Source organism: Patagioenas fasciata, chromosome Z, assembly GCF_037038585.1.
Source record: "Patagioenas fasciata isolate bPatFas1 chromosome Z, bPatFas1.hap1, whole genome shotgun sequence".
NCBI classification, from domain to species: domain Eukaryota; kingdom Metazoa; phylum Chordata; class Aves; order Columbiformes; family Columbidae; genus Patagioenas; species Patagioenas fasciata.
In genome coordinates this window covers 80,956,475-80,964,768 of record NC_092560.1, presented here as the reverse complement: position 1 = coordinate 80,964,768, position 8,294 = coordinate 80,956,475, and positions in this window count along the sequence as shown.

Sequence of the window (8,294 nt, the reverse complement as noted above, 5' to 3'; positions counted from 1 at the left end):
AGGTAGGAGTATTTCCTCACCAGATAAGTGAGTGTATTAAATAATTCCTTGCTAAAATAAGCAAGTGATTTCATCTCCACATAAGTGAGTGTATTTTCCTGGAGTGAGAGAGGGTTCTGGCATTGTTTTTTTTTGTGTGTGTGGGTATACACACTGTGGATCTCCATTATTTTTAATGGTTGTATCCCAATAACTTCCTCAACTGATATCTGAACCTGTATTTTATGTTAACAGAGTACTAACTGATTGTATAAACCCCGTTTCTAATTGGTTGTTTTGCCGGACTTTCCTGGCCAGAAAAAAAGTTGGTTTTGGACCTTCGTTGTTTGCCTAAAACTAATTTTGGGGTCCCTCCATGACAGAGTATCTTTGTGTATATAAAATACTTAATAAATTCTGATATTTTTAATCTTTTAACAGCCCAGTGGCTCTGTCTGCCTCCTTCCCAATGCACCACAATTCATAGAGTCCTTCAGAGAGATAGTTTGGAAACATTTTAAAAACTATTTTGGCTAATGGTTTATTATTACTTTGAGTGGGAAGAAGAAGAAAACCTAATCAGTCAGTTTTGCTGTGTTCCAGTAAGACGTGTGATTTGAGTTTTATTACACTCAGGCAGCACATCTTTCAACTCCACATTTTTCACATGTCTTTGAGGAAAAAGAAAAATCGTAAGAGAATGACTGACAGTGCACTGCAAAGATTTGTTCTGCACTTTATTTCTGGAAAATGCAGCTGTAGAGAAATTTAGAATTAAGGAAAGAAAACAAAAAATGTGTACAAAAGGTTGATCTGAAAAGGTGGAAGAGAGGGAGTTAAGTCTACATTAATATCAGGAATGAGACTAGGTAGGAGCGTCTGTGAAGGGAGGGAGGGTTGTAAAGGTGCCATGTGAGAGGAACTGGAGTGAGTAAGACCAGTTAATCGTGGAAGAGAGAGAGCACATGTCACAGGCCATATAAAATCAGGGAAGCTTTGCAGCATCACTTCCCTTTCATTTTTGGTGATAAGCAGTGCAAAAATCAAGTAAAACTAAATGGGAAAATCATATAGAACTCCACAAGGGAGTTCCAAAACTCCAAAGGTATGTCCTAGATCCTTAGACTCTTCAGGCAATGGAAAACATTATCTTAGACCAAGGCTGACTTTCAAGTGGGGGTGAAGATCCCAAGAGATACAACTGTTGATTATGCAGGTACAGAAAGTATGATCTTCATGAACTCAAAAAGCAAGGGGAAAATGTGGTGGGTGTGTTTTTTGTTTTTGTTTTTGTTTTTTGTTGTTGTTGTTGTTTGTTTGTTTGTTTTGTTTTGTTTTGATTTGTTTTTCTGAAAAAATTGACATTATATAAGAAAAATCAAGAGCAGAGAAACAAAACTTAAGTATACCTAATTCTCAACTGATGTGTCACGGCTCGAGATAAAAAACCAGCCTTGGAGACATGGATACTGATTGGCTGAGAATTACATGATTTTATCATGGGCTGCTTCTGGCAAGTCCATATTCCACATCAAGGTATTTAACAGCATTCAGAAAACAACCTGCCTATTCCAGGAAAAAAAACAAAAAACAAACAAACAAACAAAAAAAAAAACAAAAAACAAAACCAAACAACAACAAACAAACAAACAGAAACAACAAAATGAACAAACAAACAAACCCGCTTAATCAAACTCTTCCTATGTGGAAGTAGCATGAGTACAGATTCAAATTTTAACTCACTGCTCAAAAAAAAAAAAAACAAACAAACATTTTATTCCTTATTACACAGGGGATCAAATAGCTTATTCATACCACTGCAGGAAATAGCTCAATATGTCATTATTTACTAATGATATCTTGCGAGAAATAAGCCAAAGTTTTAGAAAGTTGTTGACTAAGAAGGCTGTTTCCTTTTTTTTAACATGTTAGGCATTGTTTGATAGATCTCTTTAAAAATTGTATAATCTGTAAAATGTGAAGAACATGGAAAACTCAGTTGTCTTACACCTTCATACAAAATAAGAGTCACACGAACTACATTTCCTTGTGTGCATTTCTCCATCTTTCACACAGAGTCACAGAATCACAGAATGTTAGGGATTGGAAGGGACCTCAAAAGGTCATCTAGTTCAATCCCCTTGCCGGAGCAGGAACACTTAGATGAGGCTACACAGGCATGTGTCCAGGCGGGTTTGGAATGTCTCCAGAGTAGGAGACTCCACAACCCCTCAGGGCAGACTGTTGCAGTGTTCTGTTACCCTTACTGAGAAGAAGTTTCTTCTCAAATTTAAGTGAAACCTCTTGTGTTCCAGCTTGAACCCATTACCCCTTGTCCTACTGTTGGTTGTCACCGAGAAAAGCTTGACTCTATCCTCGTGACACTCACCCTTCATATATTTGTAAACATTACTAGGGTCACCCCTCAGTCTCCTCTTCTCCAAACTAAAGAGCCCCAGCTCCCTCAGCCTTTCCTCATAAGGGAGATGCTCCACTCCCTTCATCACCTTTGTGTCTCTGCACTGGACTCTCTCCAGCAGTTCCCTGTCCTTCCTGAACTGAGGGGCCCAGAACTGAACACAATATTCCAGATGTGGTCTCACCAGGGCAGAGTAGAGGGGAAGGAGAACCTCTCTCAGCCTGCTAACCACCCCACTTCTAATACATCGCAGGATACCTTTGGCCTTCCTGTCCACAAGGTCATCTTTCAAGCATGGCCAGGCATAACTTCTTTTCTTTCTCTCTTTTCAACACAGAAATATCAGCACTTTTTTCCATACATCCATCTCTAAGCTATTTATGTGAAATAACCCTTCTTTGCTCCCTCCAGCCCTCACACTCATATACAACAGAGAGCAGTGTGAAACACAGGAATGCTCAGTTAGAAATACGTCTCACGTTTTAAAGAATAGCATTGTTTGGTAAGTATGAGTTTAGGGTAGGCAGGTTTTTTTTACTAAATATTAAAGGAATGCATGTTTTCACAAATGTTGATCTATCTGCCACTAGTTCTTTAGCTTCTTTCCAAAGTCTATGCATCTTTAACATCCTGAAGACAAACACCAGTCAATTTTCCTGGACAACATCATCATCCATCACAGCACTGCTTTACCACCAAAATCAGCAGACCTCCATCTCTTTATCTTGACAGTAGTGCAGTCTGTTCCTTTCTCTCTTGCTTTCATGAGTGAATATCTTGTTCTGATTTATCCTCTATGCAGAGTCCCAGGAGACCTCAGCTTCTTAGAAACCACTCAATGTACCATGACACTGAGAATTGTCTCCCTCCTAGAGAGCTGAACCTCACTGCTTATGTGGATGTCATCACATAGACTGTGCGTTTTTTCTTCTGAGTGGTGTTGCAAGGGCAACTTCAGCTTCTCTCCATTCTGCCATAGGAGTAGAAAACAGTGCTCTCAGAATGAGAATAGTTATTTCATTTATATTTCCTTTGGGAAAGCAGAACAACAATAAAAAACAAGAACTTTGGTTTCAGCAGGAACAGTACACAAATTGAGTCAGATTAATATTTTTTCTTAGTTTTGACTTCAAGTCAGTTCCAGTCTGTGACTCATGATTCCTTATATGTTTCCATCTTGTTTATTGGTGGAAACAATCCTAAGCTGCTCGTTGCTTTCTCTGTGCTCCTACCCCAAACAATAATGTCTCTGCCTTTCCTTTCTACCTGCTTGTCTACAAAGCAAAGTAATATAAAGTAACAGCTTCTCAAAGCCTGTCTTCTGTGCCAAATGTTTAGGGAGATTAAGAAATAGGATTTGTAAAAACAACCTAGATGGCAGCATGTCTCTGTATGGGATAGAAGAAATATTCATGTCTAAGCTTGATCACTGGGTTTTAGGTAGTTTTAACACCCACTTCAAAGACTTACCTAGACTCTCAGACTAATTCTTGTGTGGTGAAAATTCTTATATGATGCGTGTTTCTATATAACACAGACTTGTGGTTGGAAGCTGGACTGTCCTTGAAACACATAGCAGCTTTTTATAAAGTACTTCTTACTATTTGTAGAAAAACATATCTTTTATTATCTTGGTTCTAACATTTTATTGACCTGTGGACCGTGAGTCCTCGAGCCCTGCTTCTAAGAGCTGTTCAAAACCCAACAAGAACAACCAGCTTTTTGTTAAGAAGCTATTCACTTTCAAGAGGTTTCTCCCTCCCTAAGAATATTTTGGTGATTGATAAACCCTCACAAGAAGCCGATAGCCACTTTTTTAATGTATTACTTTCTAGCCAATGTAGATTAATTATATCTCCTTTTAGTGATTTGAAACTTTCTACTTCCATGACATTTAAAAAAACAGGGTCATTTTTTCCATTTTATTCAGTAGTGAGAGGCAATGTAATCCTGTGAATCATAGGGAATATAACTCTGATGTAAGTTCTTCATTTGAGATGTTCACTTTAATTTTAGTATGTACTGAATCAAACCCTTGTCTCTTCAAAATGTTTGTAACTTTGTAGTATTTGGCAAGTTTCACTTTAAAGTCCATACTTGGCATTTGCCAGAACAGCTTTCTACTCTAATTCCCTGAGTTTGAAACTTGCATACCAATGTATATAATTCAAATTGCATCATTCACAAAGACAGACCATATATGAAAACAGAGAAGTACTTACTAATAATTTTCTAATTCTGATTACGTTAAGAAAACAACTGACCCAACATACTCCTGTATAGCATCTGTTCCACACATAGATATATAAACCTACCAGGACTTATAAAATGAGAGATAATTTCCAAAGGGTTGTTTAGAAACCAAAACCTAAATTCAGACATTGCATGGAATCAACCAGTGAAGCATTGCATTGGTTCCAAAGGAGACTGAATAAGGGTTAGGCTATGAAATTATTCCTGACACCAGATGCTGTTTGTCTGTTTCTGTGCTCTAATTGCTATCAATAATTAAACACAGGTCTCTGATTCATATGCACAGAGGCAGAGATTCTTAAATTAAACATTCTAAAGTCATTATAGTACATTTTATGTGTTCAGCTAAACACAGCACTCAGGCTGATTATGATTAAATATGCCGATACTAAATTGCGTATTGATTCCATAAATATCAATGGATACTCAGGACAAACAAGAAGATTCCTGGTAAACAGAAGGAACATTTTAATTTCAGATGACTATGAGAAAGCAGCTTATATTTATTTATATGTGTTACATTATGTTTTATATTGCACATTGTACAAAGAGATGTCATCTCCCAGTTGACACAAAATAATTTCCATCCATTTGGAAAACAACAAATGCAGACAATATGGTATATCCACATTTGTGTGACAGCCACTTGAAAAGTCAACTCTGAATGCAAGTGAACCTTGTACTTGTTAATCAGTCAGTGACAGGCTTGATCTCTTCCAAAACTATGTCCCCAAGGTGATTGTCACTCTCTTTAATAGAATACAGTCTGCAGTATCTCTGGAGAAAAAAAATATTACACTCTTTAAAACTGTCCATGTTTACCCTTTGGCAGGCTGTACCATTTGATGACATACTTTCTTGTAATGATTGCTATTAGTCATACTACTGTCCTGCACAAAGGTTTGGCAGACTTTCAAACAGAGGTATGATGATGAACCATCTCTGGTGACTCATTCTTTCTGCTGTAACCAGAGAGGTCAGTGCATTATGACCCCTAATATGAGGTTTACAAAGTACAGATTTGCTGAAGTTTGATGCCACCGTTCAGGCATTCTTCATTTGCTGGTCATAGACCTTTAAGACTGTTGTCCACCACTCCCAGAATCCCATGAATTGGTTTCTGTATGAGAAAGGTTCAAAACAGTTGGATATTCCTTGGCTAGGGTGGATTTGAGATACAAGTTACTATCGAAGGCAAATTCTGACTTGAAATCTCCAACTAAAAGTGAGTCCTACTCAAAGTTGTATTAAATCTCTGTCTTTCCTTTGATAAATTGCTACTGAACAACTTCAGGAAAATACAAATCAGAGAGTTTGTTAGACAAAAGTTGCTGAAAACACTGAGTACAGTTTGATTTTGAAAGGCCTTATTCCTTTGGCAATGCTGTTTGCAAACTAGTTTACCTGCTGCTAGAAGAGTCATGCAAGTGTTAATGTTCATTAAATATTTGGAACAATAGTATGCCCAATGTATAGCATGTGTTGTGACATTTTATAGAGACTTCACCATAGTACACCAGCGGATGGAGATGTACTCATTCCAAGACATCAGCAAAAAATCTTTATAGAAATTATATAATTTAAAGTTTTCTTCCTTAACTTACAATGCAAATCAGGGGTTGCTTCCATAGTCAATTGCATTGCTGAAAGGAGCTGTTGTTGCTCAGGGTATGATATACTTTAACTTTATTGCTGAACATGATATTGGTGCTTAAACATAATTGTCTAATGTCGTTTGCCATTTTAGATGCACTAGAGTTTTATGTACATGCCTCCAGCTGCACTCCAAAAGGGTATATGTCTGACCTAGGTCCTGTCTCATACTGACCACAGCAACTGAATATCTCAGATTTCTGGGATGCTGCAAGTGAGATTTATATTTTAAGAAAGCTGACTCACTGGCACATGTCACTTCTGGTTTATCTGTTGTTGTATAGTCCCATAAGCATTAATTCTAATGAAATATTTGGAACAATAAAGTTCCCAAACTGTAGCATGTGTCATGACACATTTAATTAAACCAGAAACCTTCAGATTGCTATTGGGCATTTTTTGTATTGTAATTAGACATTTTTCTTTTGTTAGACACTTTGAGAGGAGGAACAAGCAAAACGCTATTAAATATGGCTAAAATTCTATCAGAGGCACAAGAACCTTTCTGAATGGTTTTAAAGATGCAAACCTAAGGCACTATATATTCCTAAAAATAGTATATAATAAATGCTGGAATGTTTCCTAATGACAAACTCAGTGTAGTACTCTTGCTTTGCAATATTTCTGCCATACCAAAAAATTGCAAAAAAAAAAAAGCATCAGATTTTCTGACAATCTGTAATATTAATGATCCAAACAGCTTAGTTCCTTACTATAAACTTCAAGTGAAATTTTTCATTTTAAGATCTTTTTACAGCTACTTACAGCTTTACAAGGACATAATTTCATGGACTGAAGAACTTTACGTATATATGTAGTGCTTTTTGCATGGACTGTACACATAACCAGACCACACCAAAATACTTTTGAAACATTCTGACCAAAACAGCTCAAATACCTGCTATACTAGGCAAACCAGAGAAACAAATGCTCTGTTTTGTTCCCAGAAATCTCATAGTTGAAACCATAAAAATACAAGCATTTTCTTTTCTCAGTTGTGTGTTGTAATACTGACTGTGCACTTGGCAGGCAAGTGGTTTTAGTAAACTGCCTGAGTCAACTTAATTCAGTCCCTCCCTGGGAATTACTTAATGATGGGATTATGTACCATGGGATCCCTGTCTGTTTCAGAAAACTTATGTATCCTAGGCATCAGACTCACAGAATAATGCAGGCTGCTGTTTGTAGGACTCCATGTCAGAAGCTGAAACATTAATAGTAAACAAATTTGGATACTGGAAAGAGAAAAAGTATAATCTGAAAACTTAATAATTAAGTCTTGTTTGCAGTGGATTGGTGATTAATTATGTTTTAAACAGAACTAATTTGAAAGTAGGAAAGTGAGGTTACACCTTTGTAGACCTCCAAAAAATCAGAGAAGGAAGAGATGACATAAAGGTTTTAATCAGGTTTCAAACATATTTGATATACTCTTACTGGTCAAAACTTCACTTGGAGGCAAATCCTATTTGAGGTGTAAGATCCCTGATGTGTAACGAAGCACAAAAACTGTCTCTTTTCTCCTCCTGTGTGTTGGACATCTATAGCTGTAAGAGGTGAATTTCTGAAAGGAGGTGAGTTTGCCGTCTAACATTTTTCCTCACTGAGATCTTTCACCTGCACCTGTCCTATTACCTCTCTCTGACCACTCATTCTAGAAATATTCTATGAGTAGAAAGGTATTTCCTAGACTTCTTGCCAAGGTGTGGCTGGGCTTCCACTTCCTCTCCTGTAAGAACTTCTGCCCTACGCTTCTGATCTGCCAAAGACCATCTACTTCCACCCCACACTCTTTCCTACTATTTTCTGTGTTCCTATTTCTTTTTGGTGCCTACTAGGCAAGAGGCACCACAGTTAATGCTGTGAATGTGATGACTTGTCAATCTGCCTCTCAGCAGCTGAATTGGCCAGGCAGAATTTGTAGCTTTTTAGCAGCCACATGTAATCCTTAGGCTGTATTTTTGTACAGCTCAGATGTGAGCACTTTAAT